Raw genomic sequence first — 20,015 nt, 5'->3', positions numbered from 1 at the left:
TCCTCCAAACTGGCAATTTCCCCTGTGATAGCCTGAACACTACTTATCATGTGAACAGCTACTGAAGAGAAAAAGCCCCATACCCAAACCTGCTCTTGTGTTTGGTGCACGTGGAGCTGGGTCATGAAAAGCATGTTTTAAAATTTGAGGCCTTTTCTTTGCAAAGGTTCAGGATCAACCCATTTAGGATATAGCTCCCATGCTGTTTGCTGCACGTTTCTGTTTTGCACAGCAGCAGTGGCATCCCAAATTTGAGCAGATACACTGCACTGTGCTTTGGATCCAAGCATATTCCTTTAAGATAGTAGGGGATCTGGAAAGAATTCCAAATGTGAGCCTTTTAAAAGCTTCTTGGAATAAGAAACCAAATTAATGCATACCCCAGTCAGCTGCAGTTGCATTTTACAGCTCAATGACAGAGGAATCCTAAATAGGTGTTGCGAATAAAACACTTCTTACTTGGGAATCAAAGACTTCCTGTGCTCCCCCTTAAATCATGGAAGCAACAACCTCTTTTAGGTTGTTCACCCACTCTCTGCAAGGAGTTCTCAGGCATGCTGATATGTTCATGAGTGTGTTTGTGGCTGACAGGAATTTGTGTCTAAAGTGGTAAATCAGAGCCTTCTTTCAACCTTTGAGGCCAGGCAAGAAAACTAATTTGAATGCAAGATGGAGAAGAGTGTGCCAGTCACTACTTACCACAGGAGACTCATTGTCACTGATAGTAATGACTTTGGGCTCAGAAGATTCACCTGTGAGATCTATGAATTCTCCACCAGCTGAAGAGATAGAACATTAGAACCAACGTCAGAGATAGCAGAGGAATGCAATGGCTGACTACTGTAGAAAAGGCTGTGGTTGGATTCATTGTGCCCTCAGTCTCTTTTTTTCAGGAATGTGTCCAACATTTCACTCAAGCTTCACCCACCAGAGTCCACAGGGAGTATTGTCAGCCCTGTCCCTCTGAAGGGGCAAAACAACAGGAAGAGCATCTGAGCTCCTCCCAGCTTCTGTTGTATGACAACAGCTTACAGGATGTTCACATCAACTAATGATGTGAATAGAGGGGAATGTTTAGCACACAGGGAAATGAAAACTCAAACCAACACTAGAGGGGATACCAATTTTATGGTACCATGCTGTGGATTGGCTCCTTGAAGGATGGGCCACAGCTAATGACAGGTTTTCCGCATCTTTATCCAGCTAGGGAGATCCCAAACTCAGTGTGCCACCCTCCACTGTGGCAGCTGCAGTGACGGCCAGCTCATCAGAACACTCAGTCAGGACTTTGAGCAGCACCTGAGGACCTTTGCTCCACAGCCCCTCTGCACTAGCAGCCAGTGTATCGAGCTCAGTAACACCAAAACAGCTGTCAGAAGGCTTGCAGTTTAGGAATGCCATACCAGGTGCTTCCTCAATCCCAAGCTTTCCCTTCCTCCCCAGTAAAGGGCCTAGAAACTGGCAAAAGCTCATGGCCACATGGTCTTCAGCCCTCCAGAAGCAGTTTCTGTTCTCACCAGGCTCAAAGGCAGGTGCACCACTTTCCTCAAGGTCTATTGGCTCTGTCCACAAAGTCCCACCTGCGCTGGAGGGCAGCAGCCTGCTCCGTTTCCGAGCTGGTCTGGAACCAAGTGCTCCTCCAGGGCGCTTTCGCTGATGCTGACAGGGAACAAAGCCTTAGCATTTTCTGTGGCATGGATATTAACACATCCCTCGGTTTGTGCAACACCAATGGCAGCACACAAGGATACAGAAAACTCCCCTGCAAAGGCTGGAATACACACCAAATGGTCCTATGGGCCATTCCCACCTGAGCACAGCACAGCAGGGAAAAGACATCACCCCTGATCTCCAACAAGCCGCCTCCCCAAGAGCGAGCCTCTCCCAATGGCTTGAGAATGAGGAGACCAGTTCCCAATTCCAGCAGGTTGCTGCTCCCACCGTAAGCATTTCTGCACTACTGCTAACACCCACAGAAATTCAAAACCTTCACTATTCCAGAACGTCAAGTTACGTGAAGTTTTCAAAGGCTTCTGTTCTTCTGCATTTGCTACAAACTCTTTATATGCTTTCTAGAAGTACCCTGGAAAATGTTTCAAGAATCCTGTTTGCATTGAGTAGCAAAGTACTTACTGAGCTCATGGTGTTTTGTGATCAAAAACTACAATCAAAGTGGGGCAAACACCAGAAAATGAACGTCAGGGATGTGATCAATCCCTTTGGTTCCTTCAGGCAGCCCACTGCAGATTTTTTGGAATGCCAGAAAACTGCTCTTCCAAACCTGTCAGAAAAGTAGAGGGGAGATTATGTATTTGAAATGCCAGCTTTCATGAACACCCCCATGCCCCAAGACTCCCATTCCCGAGTCTCCAGTTCCTGTCCAAAGCCAGAAGGGAAGTCTGTGACTCTGGTGCTTGAGCCCACCTGCAGTCCATCCTCCCACCCTGCAGCCCAGCCCAGCCCCGCAGCATCAGAAGCCTTTCCAAGAACCATCTGCACTCACCTGGACAGTCAGTGCAGAGTTTGGCTCGCAAATGTCCGCAAATCGCTCTCTGTTCCCAGCCGGGATGGAGAAGACAGATGCTCCGCGTCTGCTGCGCAGCAGAGAATCCGTCAACTGGCTCAACAGACTCCGTGCCAACAGAACCTTGGGAGCAAGAGTGCCCCTGGCAACCGGTGGCAACATTCCATGCCCAGCTACGGGTGGCAACATTCCATGCCCAGCTACGGGTGTCCACTGGCCCCACCCGTGGGGGGTTCCAGAGCGCCATGGAGGCACCTCAACCATCACCTGCTGCTGCTGCCACCCACCAGATCAGGCTGTCCAGCCTGGCCTGGAACGTTCCAGGGCATCCACAGCTTCTCTGGGCAGCCTGTTCCAATGTCTCACTGCCCTCACAGCTCTTCCGAACACCTGCTCCCAATCTCCCCCTTCTCATCTCAAACCCTTCCCTTCCCCATCGCTCTCTGCCCCTCTGGGCACGGCAAGGCCGCAGTGAGGCCTCCCCGGACCTGCTCCTCCCCAGGCTGGACAGCCCCGGCTCTGCCAGCCTGGCTGCGGAGCACGGCTGCTCCAGGCCTGCACACATCCATCCCCACGGCCTCCTCCGGCCCTGCTCCACAGGCACATCCTGCTGCTCCTGGGCACAGCTCCACAGGCACATCCTGCTGCTGCTGCTGGGCATGGCTGGGCACAGCTCCACAGGCACATCCTGCTGCTGCTGGGCACAGCTCCACAGGCACATCCTGCTGCTGCTGATGCTGGGCACAGTTTCACAGGCACATCCTGCTGCTGGGCACAGCTCCACAGGCACATCCTGCTGCTCCTGGGCACAGCTCCACAGGCTCATCCTGCTGCTGCTGCTGGGCACAGCCGGGCACAGCTCCACACGTGCAGCCTCAGGCGCAGGGCAGGGACTGAGCTGCACCTCCCGCCACCCTCAGCCTGAGCAACCTGAGCATCACTGGAGCCTTTTTGTGGCTAAAGAAACCCCACCTAACTACACCTCCCCAAAGCAGAAAGAAATTTAAACCCTTCCTTAACCCTCCTCCTCCAGGTTTATTACTCTGTTGCTGTTTTAACTCTTATCAGAGTGTCTTAACATTAACCCTAGTCAATAGCAATTAAAACAAAATCAAGGTTTGTTGGGTTTTTCCCAAATTGTTGAAAAGATCTAAGCATTCTGATCCTTATTTCAAGTCTCTGAAGTCTGGACATTTTCAGATGTTCAACTACTTCTCTACCAGAATTTCCCAACAGGGCTGAGGAGTTTTGCTCTGCTCCCGGGGACAGCACCTTCCTCCTGAGGCCCTGCTCTGCTGTGGAAGGTGGCACAGCAGAAAAAGCAGAATTCCTATTCAGTTTTCCTTCCAGCCACTCTGCCACGGCACCTGTGTTCAGAAGGATGGGCTGGGGCTCCTGAGAGCAGCAGGGAACCCATCTCAGCCCTGCCAGGTGCAGGGCTGCTCCTCAGCCCCTGCTCCCCTTGGGCGCTCTGGGTGTGGGGAGAATGGTGGCAACTGACCCAGCGCTGTGGAGAGCACAAGGATTTGTTCAGCTCATGCTCTGCATGAGGAGGCTCATTTCTTACAAAAGTTTCTCCGTTCTTACAAATCATCCTTTCTGGGTAATTGACAGCATGTTGAGTGTTGAAGAACGGGAGGGACGACTTTTCCAGTTTTTGAAAAATCCCAAAGGAGATTTAACACTTTCTGTAGAAATGCTAAGACACTAAAGCAATTCCAAAGATACATTTAATATATGAACAATTAGGCACCTGGTATGACTCCCAAAGCACTGGTTATGAGAAACAAACAAAGTAAATATGCTGTCTCTGGTCTGGGTTTTCAAAGCTCAAAAAACCCACTTCTCCTATGCCTACAGATCAGTGAGGAAATTTTCCTTCTGCTGACAGCTATGCACCAAGACTGAAACCAATCCTACAACTCTTCAGTTACTTTTTGCTAATCAGGGCTCCCCTAGATCAATACTTTCTAGAAATTATATATATATTTATACACATTGAAAGCGTTCATTATTATCCATATACCATAATGTTAAAAGAAAATTGCCCCAGCTTATGATGTTGAACCTTACTAACATCTGTTAAAACCTATTGTAAAATCAGGTCAGTGCCATTTCATTGCAGGTTACTAGAGATCAAACTTGCTTTAGCAAAACTGGTTTCCTTAAATGCTCTTTTTACTGAGAATACCTGGCATTGCATGTCACCTAGGAATACAGCTTTTAGAAAGACAATTTAGACAATTTAGAAAGGCATTTCTGCTTAGTGTCATTGCATCCACCAAGGAGCTAAAAGTCTAGCAAAAATGAGAAACAGAAAACATCTGTGTAAAATTTATGGCCATCCTGTAAGTAAATTATTTTATTTGTGTCTGTTGAAGGATTTTCTTTGAGTAATTTGGACAACTCAAGTAGTTTTTCTTGAAAACAAAATTCAAAAGATCACTTTATCGGGCTAATACTAATGTTTTCATTTTTTTATTAAGATCAAGCCACATAAAAATTAGGGGGTACAATGAACCTTGTTTATTACGACTTCTGCCTACATATGGCAATGTTAAGACTTCTTGAGATATGACTGAGGAAGCAGATAAATAACACACTAAAGACAAAAATTAAAAACCACAATAAAGGATACATGCCCCCACTGATGACCAACTTTTAACACACAGAGGACCTCAGTTCAATTTGGTCATCTGAGTTTTCTGTATCATGGCACCATGAATTTACTGTTGCATTTTTTACCTGACATCTGCCTTTGCCTCTTTTTATTATTTTTGTGTAACGGAATAATTTTCTTTCCTCTCTTATGCCCAGTTATTGTATCTCTGGACAATTGCATTTCTCTTCAGTGGAACTTAGGATTATACTGCTGTAATTGAAGGAACTGGAACGACAACACAGTTGTACTGCCAACAGCTCAAAGTCAGTAACCAACTACACGCATTCAAAAACACCTTCCTTCAAAAGCCTCCAGATTCTAAGTCTAATGAAACCTTACAACACTCAAGGCAGCAGTTTGTTAATGTACCAGTTATTCTCAAAGAACCTTGCTTTCTTTGGATGTATGCACAACCTGCTACTCTTCCTATCCTCTGAGCAATGAAATCATGACATTTTCACCAAAGTGAGCACCAGAGTCTGCCCTGAGAAATGGAATCCCTCTCACCCCAAGCAGGCCCTGTTTCTTTTTCCCCGTACAACACACGCTGGTCACAAGAACTACAAAGCCTGTGGCTTTAGCACATTGCCCCCAAATCAATGACTAGAGGGAGAGGAAAAGAACGAGCTTCTGACTGCTCCAACCAAGAGCCTTATTTCCACCTGTTAGACAACATCTCTGCCTATCAGCACAGTCCAACAGAGAAGAGCAGACAGACAATATTTCAACTATTCAAAACTTTATTTAAATTGAATTCAGCAAAAAATGAAACTATGTGCAGGAAGAACTATATACATAAAGAAACAGGAAGAACTATATACATAAAGACTATTGTCCAAGATCCATCTGAGTGTGTCCTGAGAAGCAGAAGCACTCATATATAAATGGGAATATACAGATCTGGAGTAAGTTCCACCCTGCAGGTTGGGCACCTGTGAGTAGTCTCCAGGGCAATAGGGAGGCATCTACTGCAGAAGACATGGCCACACAGGGTCACCACAAGCTGTTGTCCATGTTGTAGAATCTGGAGGAAAGAAAATCACAACATGTATTGGGAGGAAAGAATTTGATTTTGCTGCTCTATTGCCACCAGAGGCTCTATTTAGAGCATCTGGAATCAGTTGGAATAATGAATGAGGGACCCACAGATGTGCCAGTGCCATTTTGGCAAAGGCTTCTCCCTCAACATTCACCATCAAGAAGTGACTTGTGGAGCTTCACAGCAAGGGCTGTGCCTCCAGCCAGCTGCCCACAGCATCCCACATCATCCAGCTGACTTGTGCAGCTCCCCTTCTGCCCTTCTCCTCCCACAAAGCAGAAAGGACAACAGCTGGTGGATCCTTACCTCGGAGTAAAATTCCATGCAAATTGGACACCTAATGACAACTCCTTGCTGTGCACTGGAGGAAACAGAACTAGAAAGAACATGCAGCTGGTAAGATCACCACACTTCAATGCTTATTGATACATAAAATCTCATGTAATCATGCAACTGCACTGACTAGCCATGACACATTTCCTCTAAGAACCCTGCTGCCTTTAAGTCTCTGTGTGCTGCATTTAATGAGGATTTGGGGCCTCCCTGCTTTGAGGGAAAGGGTGTCCTGCTTTTCACCAGGAGAAAGGTGCAGGCAGGCACCCTGCTCTGGGATTTGAAGTAACAGCAGTCTCTAGCACTGGCCAGTTGCTGTGTGGCAGCTTTGACTTCCAGCAGGTCACCAGTAAGAGCTTTGTGACTACAGCATCCAGCTGTCCTCTGGGAATGCTTCACCCCAGAATATTCATTCCAGGATCCAGTTCTAAATTACAGAGTAACAGCTCTGGCAACATCCTGCCCTGGGAAGGAGCCTTTGGTCAATTTTAAATGCTGCAGCACTGAGCTCTTTCAGCCTTACCTAAACAGAGCAGCTACACTCAGCAACTGAGAAGCTTGAGACTGAAGGAACAAAACATTCCTTTTTCATATTAACCAGGTGGTGGCATTTGTTCACCAACAGACTTAACAACCAAAACTTAAACATCTACAAATTCATTGGCAAAATGCATTATGGTTTAGAAGAGTAGAAGCCCTTTAGGTGGCATTTTTAAGGCCTGACACCTGAAAGTTCCATACTGAAGTTCTCTCCTATATTGCCTTTCCAGAAGGCTCAAAGCACACCAGTAATATTAAAACCTCTGTCTTTCCCCCCACCCCAAAAAAACACTTTAGAAAAGCTTATACCATAATTCTCATGTTCTTTGTCTTCCCTAGTGACACAGGCACCTGGTTTAATCAGTCTAATGACTTGCATCTTTCTTATCCTGATGGAGTGCTCCTACAGCAGGGCTTTCCTGTTTCTCTGCAGCTTGGGGATTTTACTGTGCGGGCACCCAGCCTGAACTGCAAGATCTCCACCACAGAAGCAAACAAATCAGGGCTTATGACACCCAGCACTGGCCATAAAAGCATGACCTCCACAGCTGCCTCTGTGCAAGTCTACCTTGGGAAGAAGGGCTCCAGCTCCAGGAGAAAGGCAACCAGCTGGCACCATTCCAGCAGGGAATTTCTACTGGAATTTGCCCAGCTGCTGCCTGCCAGTTCCATGATGCCAAGCCCACGTGATAACATTTCATTTCCACATCTAACATCACTACCAGAGCTTGTCAGGAAAAGCAAATGCAATAGTGAGCCATGGCCTGTGACCAATCCCCCCCCTTCCTTGCCATACCCCCACACTCATCACTAAAGCTCTGTGCAAAGTTGTACATCTGCTCTGGGCTGCCTTTTTCTCCCAAAATGCAAACGGTATCATTTGATCGTCATGCAACATGGGAGAAAGAGGGAAATAAGTAGAGTATGGGAAGGCCTCAAAGATAAACCAGGCATACTTGTAGAACTTAGTCCTACACAGGAAAGAAAGAAAGGCACAGAACTCTGTGTTTGGTAGGGCATGAGCCATACATACTCCGATTGTGCAGTGTCCTCCTCTGCTGCTCCCTGTTCTGCAGGGGCTGGGTCAGCCACAGGTGCATCATGAGCTCCTGTTCCATTACCAGAGCCATCCACCTGCTCCTGGCTGTTCAGTGTAACATTTCTGCTTTCCTGTCCATACACTGTAATTTAATTTTCAGAAATTAGATCTCTTATTCTCTCTCTCCCTGGAGCTACCCTTGAAATGAGTTATATAAATAGTCAGCAATGCTTCCTATTTGAAATGGACTCTATTCAGCTGGTTTAAAAACAAGCATAAACAAGCTACTTTCCCAAATTCTAAGAGTGGACCCTTCCACACATTGTGGCTCCTCTGCTACAAAACAACACAAAATTTTTGCTCTGTTCAGCCTACACACAGCTAAAAAAGGTGACCTGAGATTCTCAAAGACAGTCCATGGAAACTAAAAATTACTTGAAGCAGTATGCCCTTAGAAAATTGTCATTATCTTCCTCCTTAATTAAGCTAATTTAAGAATGGAGTTATATGTGATGCAAAATGCAGAATATGTAAAAGATTTCTTAAGGAAGGATGCCGCTTGTATTCATGTTTGATCTTTATGTATGTTCAAGCCAAATCAACTGGGAGATATGGTCCATTAAATAGACAACAACTCACAAACAAGATCTAAGTGATGCCCATGGGGCAGAAAAACAAATTCCTTGTTGGTAGAATTGCCTTGTTAAGGTTCAGGGCTTGACATGCTTCAAGGAGCTCAGACCCAGGGAAGGCTTAACAAAGTTTGGGGAGAAGGATGCCCACTGAGAGTGGACACAAAGAATGCAAAGAATGCAGAATTGAGGGGCCCCATGGAAATCTGGAACAACTCCCAGGATAAGGAACTAAGAAACCCAACTGTCCTGAAATCAGCTCTGACTGGTAAAAAGTAATTCCTGCAGGGGGAGATTGCGACCACCGACTCGTGGAGCGGCAACTCAAGAACCTCCCCAGCCCAAAAGAAGAGGCAGACTGAGCAATGCACTCAGTGGACTAATTACAGTGAGAAGAGAGACAATCACTAACCAAAAGAAGACAAAATACTGGCTAAGAAGATAACCATGTCACTTGCAACCACTTAATGCTAATTTCTTTCTTGGTTTAAATTTATAAATAATAGAAGTTCTTTTGGAAGTGGGTGTGTCTGATTTGTGAAATACCACTGAGCGCCCAGACTGGTGAAACACTGAAACCAGCATCCAATGTCTCTCTCAAGTGGCTCATCATTTACCTGTTGCACCCCAGTAACAAATCCAATTTTTGTGGACCACACATTGACCAAGTTACTGGGAGAACCATTTCTAATGGCCTGGTCTGTAACAGCCAAAGGGTCAAGAACTGCTGTTTGCTCCTTAACTCTCAGAAACCCCAGGCAACGATGACCTCTGCAACTCCAGGGTCCATGTCACACTAACCAATCGCTAATCAATTAAAATTGCAGGAGGCATTACCACATTAAAGTTCCTTCTGCATAAGTGTTCAGCTACCACTTTTCTTGCAGGGATTTCCCACTGGGACTGACAGAGGCCATCACACACACATCGCATCCATTCTCTAAGACACAGGCCAGAGGCTTTAGCCCTGTGCTTTGCCTTTTGCTGAAAAGAAGTTTCAATCCCTGCTGCTCGACTTTCTTGGAAAAGAACAACAAAAATAACTATCACATTTTAGATAAAAGTCCATTACCAACTGTAAAACATCACCTCACCTTCAGGAAACTTCAATCGATGCACATGGGAAGGGAGAGAAAAGGAAGATACAATTAGATTTGGTGATCCCCCCTGGTGCTGCCCTCAAACCTCAGCTCAGAAAGCAGTTACAGCAGGGGAGTTGGGGAAGGGTAGGGTATCACCCTCTATGTTTGGTTAAGAGCATTCAAAGCAGTAGCACAAAGAGCTGCTGCCCTGAATAACAAAGAAGTGGGTGCTGCTGATTCTGCTCTCATTGCTGCAACAGGGTAGAAATAGAGGCAGCTTAGGAACCCCCTGAACACCCTCCTCCCTGGTCCCCTGTTCCTGTTCCCTATTTAGATTTGACCTGGAGCTGTTTCTTTCCCTTGTTCTCCCCAAAACTGGCAAATTCTGCTATGAGAACCTTAACACTTCATGTTAGCTGTACAGCTGCTGAAGAAAGGAAGTCACAACAGAAATTTGGGAGTAAAGAATTCCAGTTTGCTGCTCTATTGGCACCCAGGAAACTGGACTTGGAGTATGTGCAATATGTCACTCAACGCTAGAACTACAAAGGACACACAGATCTGCCAGGGTCATCCTGGAAGGGACTTCTCTCTCTATGGATACCACCAAGGAGGAGCTTGGAGGGATGGGCAAATTGGAGCTTCCCAGCAAGGGCTGTGCTTCCAGCCTGCTGCCCGTAGCATCCCACCTCAAACATCTGAGTTGTGCAGTTCCCCTTTAGCCCCTTTCCCTCCCACAAACCAGAAATTACAACAATATGTGGATCCTCACCTCTGCATTGTCATCCTCCCAATTTGGAGGACTAACCAAACTTCTTAGTGGTTCACTAGAGGGAACAGAACCAGAAAAACATGCAGCTGGTCAATTCACAGAGCACAAAGGGCTACCAACAGAACATATAATTGAAGAAATTTAAATAACCCCTTGTTCTGATTTAGCAACATCCCAGCCCAGAAACACAATCAAGAGCAAGAGCTTTTATGTACTGCAAGCATTTCAGTGTTTCACAATCCATAATGTAAGAAACATTTAATAATGACTTCCTGACAGAGAGGAAATGTTTCTCCTGGATTTTACTGGTTTTAAGTTGGTTTGGTTTTCGGGGTTTTTTTGGTTTGGTTTTTTTGTTTGTTTGTTTGGTTTTGTTTTGGTGTTTTTTTGTTGTTGTTGTTTTTGTTGTTGTTACTTCTGTTCCAGACTATGTTTCAAGTCAGAATTCTCCAAACAGAATCAAGTAGAACCCAAAAGATTGGCAGGAACCTCCATCTACCGTACATCAGAAATTACACTTTGGAGAGACTCTATATCTGTCACGTACAATTCAATATCTCGTGGTTCCTGTTGGAGGTTGCTTGCCAGTGAATTCTCTGTTGACCTGGAACAAAGTGAGTACTGCTGGCTCCTTTCCCAGTCCTGCAGTGGGGTAAAAATGTAGACAGAGTAGGAATCGCTTGAAGCCACTCCATCCTGCCTCCCTGTTTATGTTTCCTGAGTAGATTTGGGCTAGAACCTTTTCTTTCCCTTGCTAGCCCTAAACACTTCATGTTGGATGAACCGCTGCTGAGAAACAGAAACGGCAACCACAGAAATTTGGGGCAAAAAGGTTTGCTGCTCTATTGGCACCAGCAAATTGGATTTGGGGTATCTGCAGTCTGTCAGTCAATACTAGAACTACAAGGAACACACAGATCTGCCAGTGCTATCCTGACAAAGGCTTCTCCCTCTATGGACACCACCAAGAAAGGACTTGGAGGGATGGGCAAATTGGAGCTTCCCAGCAAGGGCTGGACTTCCAGTCAGCTGCCCGTGGCATCCCACCTAGGACAACTGAGTTGTGCAGCTCCCCCTCTGTCTCCTCCCCCCCACAAAGCAGAAAGGACAAGAACATGTGATAAGAACATGATGCTTACATCTGTAATGGCATCCTGCCATGTCGGGGGACTCTCAAAACGGTCTGGCCATTCATCAGAGTTAATAGAACTAGAAGAACATGCAGCTGTCAATTTCGCAGTGCAAAGAGGGCTTCCAAGACATTGCAAAAATAGAAACAACCCCTTATTCTGATTAAGCAACATCCCAGCTCAGAAACACGGTCAGTGCAAGAGCTTTTATGTACTGCAAGCCTTTCAGTGCAAACCGTAATGTAAGAAACATTCAACAATGATTTCCTGAATGGAGAAGAAAGGTTTCTCCAGGATTTTGCTTTGTTTGTAGGGGTTTTTTTTCCAATACTTCCCTTCCTGACAGGCCACTATGGTTCAAATCAGATTCCATTACACAGAGTCAAGCAGAATCCAATAGTTTGGCAAAAAACCTGCATCTACCATATATCAGAAATTACACTTTGGAGAGACTCTTCATCAGTCACATACTCATTGTTAGCTCTTGGTTCCTCTTCAATGTCTGTCACCCGTATCTCAGCTGAATTTTCTGCTTCTCTGGAGCCAAGTGGGTACTGCTGGCTCTGCTCCCTGTCCTGCACCTGAGAGTTGTCACTCTCCCTCATCCGAGGACTAGCTGGGCCTGCTGGCCGTGCACTAGAGGGAACCAAAAAGAGCGTGCAGCCATTTGAACGCAGAACCAATAATTTCACTGCAGACAAAGAGTTGCCAACATGTAACACCTATTCAGATTTAGCAACATCCCAGCCCAGCTCCACAGCTGTTCCCCGAGCTGCTATGTGCTGCAAGCATTTCAGCATATATCAAGTCGTACTGTTACAAATATTCAACCATGACTTCATGAAAAGAAAAGAAAGGTTTCAGCTGGATTTTGCTATGTGTTTTTTTGGACTCTTTTACTTACTTCTCTGCACTGTATTCCAGGTCTGAAGGTTCTGCACAGACTTCAACAGAACCCAGAAGCTTGGTAAAAACCTGTTCCTACCTTGCATCACAAATTACACTTCAGAGAGACATTTTACTCTCACATACCCATCACTATCTCTTGGCTCCTCTTCGTCACGAGTTGCCACTGGACTAGGGGAATTCTCTGCTGATCTGGAAAGACGTGAGTGCTGCTGGTTCTGCTCCCTGTCCTGCAGGGGTTAAAAATGAAGACAGGGTAGGAAACACTCAAAACAACTCTAACCTACTTCCCTGTATCAGTTCCCTGATTGGATTTGGGCTAGAAGCTTTTCTTTCCCTTGTTAGCTCCAAAAAGGGCAACTTCTGCAGTCATAGCCCTAAACACTTCATGTTGGATGAATAGCTGCTGAAAAAAGGAAACCACAACAGGCACTGGGAGTAAAGAATTCCAGTTTGCTGGAATTTTTTGTTGGCTCCAGGCAAACTGGACTTGGAGTATGTGCACTATGTCACTCAACGCTAGAACTACAAAGGACACACAGATCTGCCAGTGCCATCCTGGAAAGAGCTTCTCCCTCTATGGACACCACCCAGGAGGGACTTGGAGGGATGGGCAAGTTGGAGCTTCCCAGCAAGGGCTGTGCTTCCAGCCTGCTGCCCGTGGCATCCCGCCTCAAACATCTGAGTTGTGCAGCTCCCCTTTTGTCCCTCCCCCTCCCACAAACCAGAAAGGACAAGAACATGTGGATCCTCACCGCTGAGTCCTCATCTGACCAAAATGGACGTTCAAAATTAAATTGCAGCCAATCACTAGAGAGAGCAGAACCAGAAGATCATGCAGCCATTTATTTCTTTGGGCACCAAAGGCTACCAACGCAGAAAACTTTGGTACCTAAAACATCTCCTATTCTGATTAAGCAACATCCCAGCCCAGAAAAACAATCATTCCATGAATTTTTATGAACAGCAAGCATTTCAGTGTGACCAGCCATTCTCTTACATTCAGTGTTAGATAGACAGCTTCTAAGAAGCTAAGGCTTCACAAACAGAGAAGAAAGGCTTCTGCTGGATTCTGCTGGGTTTATTTTAATTCTCTTCCAGGCAGGCCACTATATTCCAGGTCTCAAGTACTTGCACAGAGCCAGGCAGAACCCAAAAGCTTGGCAGAAACCTCCTTCAGCCACTTATCTGACATTAGACACTTTGCTAGACACTTTCTCTCACACATACTCATCATCTTCTGTTGGTTCCTCTTCATCATTTCTTGCCAGTGGCTCAACAGAATCCTCTGATGCTCTGGAAAGATGTGGCTGCTGCTCGCTCTGCTCCCTGTCCTGAAATGGGGTAGAAACGGAGGCACTTAGGAATCACCTGAACACTCTACTTCCTGCTTCCCTTTTTCAGTTCCCTAATTGGATTTGGGCTGGAGCCATTTCTTCCTCTCTTTCTCCTCCAAACTGGCAATTTCCCCTGTGATAGCCTGAACACTACTTATCATGTGAACAGCTACTGAAGAGAAAAAGCCCCATACCCAAACCTGCTCTTGTGTTTGGTGCACGTGGAGCTGGGTCATGAAAAGCATGTTTTAAAATTTGAGGCCTTTTCTTTGCAAAGGTTCAGGATCAACCCATTTAGGATATAGCTCCCATGCTGTTTGCTGCACGTTTCTGTTTTGCACAGCAGCAGTGGCATCCCAAATTTGAGCAGATACACTGCACTGTGCTTTGGATCCAAGCATATTCCTTTAAGATAGTAGGGGATCTGGAAAGAATTCCAAATGTGAGCCTTTTAAAAGCTTCTTGGAATAAGAAACCAAATTAATGCATACCCCAGTCAGCTGCAGTTGCATTTTACAGCTCAATGACAGAGGAATCCTAAATAGGTGTTGCGAATAAAACACTTCTTACTTGGGAATCAAAGACTTCCTGTGCTCCCCCTTAAATCATGGAAGCAACAACCTCTTTTAGGTTGTTCACCCACTCTCTGCAAGGAGTTCTCAGGCATGCTGATATGTTCATGAGTGTGTTTGTGGCTGACAGGAATTTGTGTCTAAAGTGGTAAATCAGAGCCTTCTTTCAACCTTTGAGGCCAGGCAAGAAAACTAATTTGAATGCAAGATGGAGAAGAGTGTGCCAGTCACTACTTACCACAGGAGACTCATTGTCACTGATAGTAATGACTTTGGGCTCAGAAGATTCACCTGTGAGATCTATGAATTCTCCACCAGCTGAAGAGATAGAACATTAGAACCAACGTCAGAGATAGCAGAGGAATGCAATGGCTGACTACTGTAGAAAAGGCTGTGGTTGGATTCATTGTGCCCTCAGTCTCTTTTTTTCAGGAATGTGTCCAACATTTCACTCAAGCTTCACCCACCAGAGTCCACAGGGAGTATTGTCAGCCCTGTCCCTCTGAAGGGGCAAAACAACAGGAAGAGCATCTGAGCTCCTCCCAGCTTCTGTTGTATGACAACAGCTTACAGGATGTTCACATCAACTAATGATGTGAATAGAGGGGAATGTTTAGCACACAGGGAAATGAAAACTCAAACCAACACTAGAGGGGATACCAATTTTATGGTACCATGCTGTGGATTGGCTCCTTGAAGGATGGGCCACAGCTAATGACAGGTTTTCCGCATCTTTATCCAGCTAGGGAGATCCCAAACTCAGTGTGCCACCCTCCACTGTGGCAGCTGCAGTGACGGCCAGCTCATCAGAACACTCAGTCAGGACTTTGAGCAGCACCTGAGGACCTTTGCTCCACAGCCCCTCTGCACTAGCAGCCAGTGTATCGAGCTCAGTAACACCAAAACAGCTGTCAGAAGGCTTGCAGTTTAGGAATGCCATACCAGGTGCTTCCTCAATCCCAAGCTTTCCCTTCCTCCCCAGTAAAGGGCCTAGAAACTGGCAAAAGCTCATGGCCACATGGTCTTCAGCCCTCCAGAAGCAGTTTCTGTTCTCACCAGGCTCAAAGGCAGGTGCACCACTTTCCTCAAGGTCTATTGGCTCTGTCCACAAAGTCCCACCTGCGCTGGAGGGCAGCAGCCTGCTCCGTTTCCGAGCTGGTCTGGAACCAAGTGCTCCTCCAGGGCGCTTTCGCTGATGCTGACAGGGAACAAAGCCTTAGCATTTTCTGTGGCATGGATATTAACACATCCCTCGGTTTGTGCAACACCAATGGCAGCACACAAGGATACAGAAAACTCCCCTGCAAAGGCTGGAATACACACCAAATGGTCCTATGGGCCATTCCCACCTGAGCACAGCACAGCAGGGAAAAGACATCACCCCTGATCTCCAACAAGCCGCCTCCCCAAGAGCGAGCCTCTCCCAATGGCTTGAGAATGAGGAGACCAGTTCCCAATTCCAGCAGGTTGCTGCTCCCACCGTAAGCATTTCTGCACTACTGCTAACACCCACAGAAATTCAAAACCTTCACTATTCCAGAACGTCAAGTTACGTGAAGTTTTCAAAGGCTTCTGTTCTTCTGCATTTGCTACAAACTCTTTATATGCTTTCTAGAAGTACCCTGGAAAATGTTTCAAGAATCCTGTTTGCATTGAGTAGCAAAGTACTTACTGAGCTCATGGTGTTTTGTGATCAAAAACTACAATCAAAGTGGGGCAAACACCAGAAAATGAACGTCAGGGATGTGATCAATCCCTTTGGTTCCTTCAGGCAGCCCACTGCAGATTTTTTGGAATGCCAGAAAACTGCTCTTCCAAACCTGTCAGAAAAGTAGAGGGGAGATTATGTATTTGAAATGCCAGCTTTCATGAACACCCCCATGCCCCAAGACTCCCATTCCCGAGTCTCCAGTTCCTGTCCAAAGCCAGAAGGGAAGTCTGTGACTCTGGTGCTTGAGCCCACCTGCAGTCCATCCTCCCACCCTGCAGCCCAGCCCAGCCCCGCAGCATCAGAAGCCTTTCCAAGAACCATCTGCACTCACCTGGACAGTCAGTGCAGAGTTTGGCTCGCAAATGTCCGCAAATCGCTCTCTGTTCCCAGCCGGGATGGAGAAGACAGATGCTCCGCGTCTGCTGCGCAGCAGAGAATCCGTCAACTGGCTCAACAGACTCCGTGCCAACAGAACCTTGGGAGCAAGAGTGCCCCTGGCAACCGGTGGCAACATTCCATGCCCAGCTACGGGTGGCAACATTCCATGCCCAGCTACGGGTGTCCACTGGCCCCACCCGTGGGGGGTTCCAGAGCGCCATGGAGGCACCTCAACCATCACCTGCTGCTGCTGCCACCCACCAGATCAGGCTGTCCAGCCTGGCCTGGAACGTTCCAGGGCATCCACAGCTTCTCTGGGCAGCCTGTTCCAATGTCTCACTGCCCTCACAGCTCTTCCGAACACCTGCTCCCAATCTCCCCCTTCTCATCTCAAACCCTTCCCTTCCCCATCGCTCTCTGCCCCTCTGGGCACGGCAAGGCCGCAGTGAGGCCTCCCCGGACCTGCTCCTCCCCAGGCTGGACAGCCCCGGCTCTGCCAGCCTGGCTGCGGAGCACGGCTGCTCCAGGCCTGCACACATCCATCCCCACGGCCTCCTCCGGCCCTGCTCCACAGGCACATCCTGCTGCTCCTGGGCACAGCTCCACAGGCACATCCTGCTGCTGCTGCTGGGCATGGCTGGGCACAGCTCCACAGGCACATCCTGCTGCTGCTGGGCACAGCTCCACAGGCACATCCTGCTGCTGCTGATGCTGGGCACAGTTTCACAGGCACATCCTGCTGCTGGGCACAGCTCCACAGGCACATCCTGCTGCTCCTGGGCACAGCTCCACAGGCTCATCCTGCTGCTGCTGCTGGGCACAGCCGGGCACAGCTCCACACGTGCAGCCTCAGGCGCAGGGCAGGGACTGAGCTGCACCTCCCGCCACCCTCAGCCTGAGCAACCTGAGCATCACTGGAGCCTTTTTGTGGCTAAAGAAACCCCACCTAACTACACCTCCCCAAAGCAGAAAGAAATTTAAACCCTTCCTTAACCCTCCTCCTCCAGGTTTATTACTCTGTTGCTGTTTTAACTCTTATCAGAGTGTCTTAACATTAACCCTAGTCAATAGCAATTAAAACAAAATCAAGGTTTGTTGGGTTTTTCCCAAATTGTTGAAAAGATCTAAGCATTCTGATCCTTATTTCAAGTCTCTGAAGTCTGGACATTTTCAGATGTTCAACTACTTCTCTACCAGAATTTCCCAACAGGGCTGAGGAGTTTTGCTCTGCTCCCGGGGACAGCACCTTCCTCCTGAGGCCCTGCTCTGCTGTGGAAGGTGGCACAGCAGAAAAAGCAGAATTCCTATTCAGTTTTCCTTCCAGCCACTCTGCCACGGCACCTGTGTTCAGAAGGATGGGCTGGGGCTCCTGAGAGCAGCAGGGAACCCATCTCAGCCCTGCCAGGTGCAGGGCTGCTCCTCAGCCCCTGCTCCCCTTGGGCGCTCTGGGTGTGGGGAGAATGGTGGCAACTGACCCAGCGCTGTGGAGAGCACAAGGATTTGTTCAGCTCATGCTCTGCATGAGGAGGCTCATTTCTTACAAAAGTTTCTCCGTTCTTACAAATCATCCTTTCTGGGTAATTGACAGCATGTTGAGTGTTGAAGAACGGGAGGGACGACTTTTCCAGTTTTTGAAAAATCCCAAAGGAGATTTAACACTTTCTGTAGAAATGCTAAGACACTAAAGCAATTCCAAAGATACATTTAATATATGAACAATTAGGCACCTGGTATGACTCCCAAAGCACTGGTTATGAGAAACAAACAAAGTAAATATGCTGTCTCTGGTCTGGGTTTTCAAAGCTCAAAAAACCCACTTCTCCTATGCCTACAGATCAGTGAGGAAATTTTCCTTCTGCTGACAGCTATGCACCAAGACTGAAACCAATCCTACAACTCTTCAGTTACTTTTTGCTAATCAGGGCTCCCCTAGATCAATACTTTCTAGAAATTATATATATATTTATACACATTGAAAGCGTTCATTATTATCCATATACCATAATGTTAAAAGAAAATTGCCCCAGCTTATGATGTTGAACCTTACTAACATCTGTTAAAACCTATTGTAAAATCAGGTCAGTGCCATTTCATTGCAGGTTACTAGAGATCAAACTTGCTTTAGCAAAACTGGTTTCCTTAAATGCTCTTTTTACTGAGAATACCTGGCATTGCATGTCACCTAGGAATACAGCTTTTAGAAAGACAATTTAGACAATTTAGAAAGGCATTTCTGCTTAGTGTCATTGCATCCACCAAGGAGCTAAAAGTCTAGCAAAAATGAGAAACAGAAAACATCTGTGTAAAATTTATGGCCATCCTGTAAGTAAATTATTTTATTTGTGTCTGTTGAAGGATTTTCTTTGAGTAATTTGGACAACTCAAGTAGTTTTTCTTGAAAACAAAATTCAAAAGATCACTTTATCGGGCTAATACTAATGTTTTCATTTTTTTATTAAGATCAAGCCACATAAAAATTAGGGGGTACAATGAACCTTGTTTATTACGACTTCTGCCTACATATGGCAATATTAAGACTTCTTGAGATATGACTGAGGAAGCAGATAAATAACACACTAAAGACAAAAATTAAAAACCACAATAAAGGATACATGCCCCCACTGATGACCAACTTTTAACACACAGAGGACCTCAGTTCAATTTGGTCATCTGAGTTTTCTGTATCATGGCACCATGAATTTACTGTTGCATTTTTTACCTGACATCTGCCTTTGCCTCTTTTTATTATTTTTGTGTAACGGAATAATTTTCTTTCCTCTCTTATGCCCAGTTATTGTATCTCTGGACAATTGCATTTCTCTTCAGTGGAACTTAGGATTATACTGCTGTAATTGAAGGAACTGGAACGACAACACAGTTGTACTGCCAACAGCTCAAAGTCAGTAACCAACTACACGCATTCAAAAACACCTTCCTTCAAAAGCCTCCAGATTCTAAGTCTAATGAAACCTTACAACACTCAAGGCAGCAGTTTGTTAATGTACCAGTTATTCTCAAAGAACCTTGCTTTCTTTGGATGTATGCACAACCTGCTACTCTTCCTATCCTCTGAGCAATGAAATCATGACATTTTCACCAAAGTGAGCACCAGAGTCTGCCCTGAGAAATGGAATCCCTCTCACCCCAAGCAGGCCCTGTTTCTTTTTCCCCGTACAACACACGCTGGTCACAAGAACTACAAAGCCTGTGGCTTTAGCACATTGCCCCCAAATCAATGACTAGAGGGAGAGGAAAAGAACGAGCTTCTGACTGCTCCAACCAAGAGCCTTATTTCCACCTGTTAGACAACATCTCTGCCTATCAGCACAGTCCAACAGAGAAGAGCAGACAGACAATA

General features: G+C 46.4%; 1 long non-coding RNA gene across 1 annotated transcript; it reads right to left on the bottom strand.

Moving 5' to 3' along the window:
* Positions 1–5,908: 5,908 nt before the first annotated feature.
* Positions 5,909–7,222, bottom strand: LOC132326910 (uncharacterized). The gene is made up of 2 exons (XR_009486362.1): positions 6,532–7,222; positions 5,909–6,210 (listed from the first exon to the last, which is right to left on the bottom strand). It is a non-coding gene; the product is annotated as an uncharacterized LOC132326910 (long non-coding RNA).
* Between the last annotated feature and the right edge of the window lie 12,793 nt (positions 7,223–20,015).

This window comes from Haemorhous mexicanus, chromosome 4 (genome assembly GCF_027477595.1).
Source record: "Haemorhous mexicanus isolate bHaeMex1 chromosome 4, bHaeMex1.pri, whole genome shotgun sequence".
In the NCBI taxonomy this organism is placed as follows: Eukaryota; Metazoa; Chordata; class Aves; order Passeriformes; family Fringillidae; genus Haemorhous; species Haemorhous mexicanus.
Note: the sequence above shows the minus strand (reverse complement) of the source record. Positions and strands in the feature narration are given on the sequence as shown.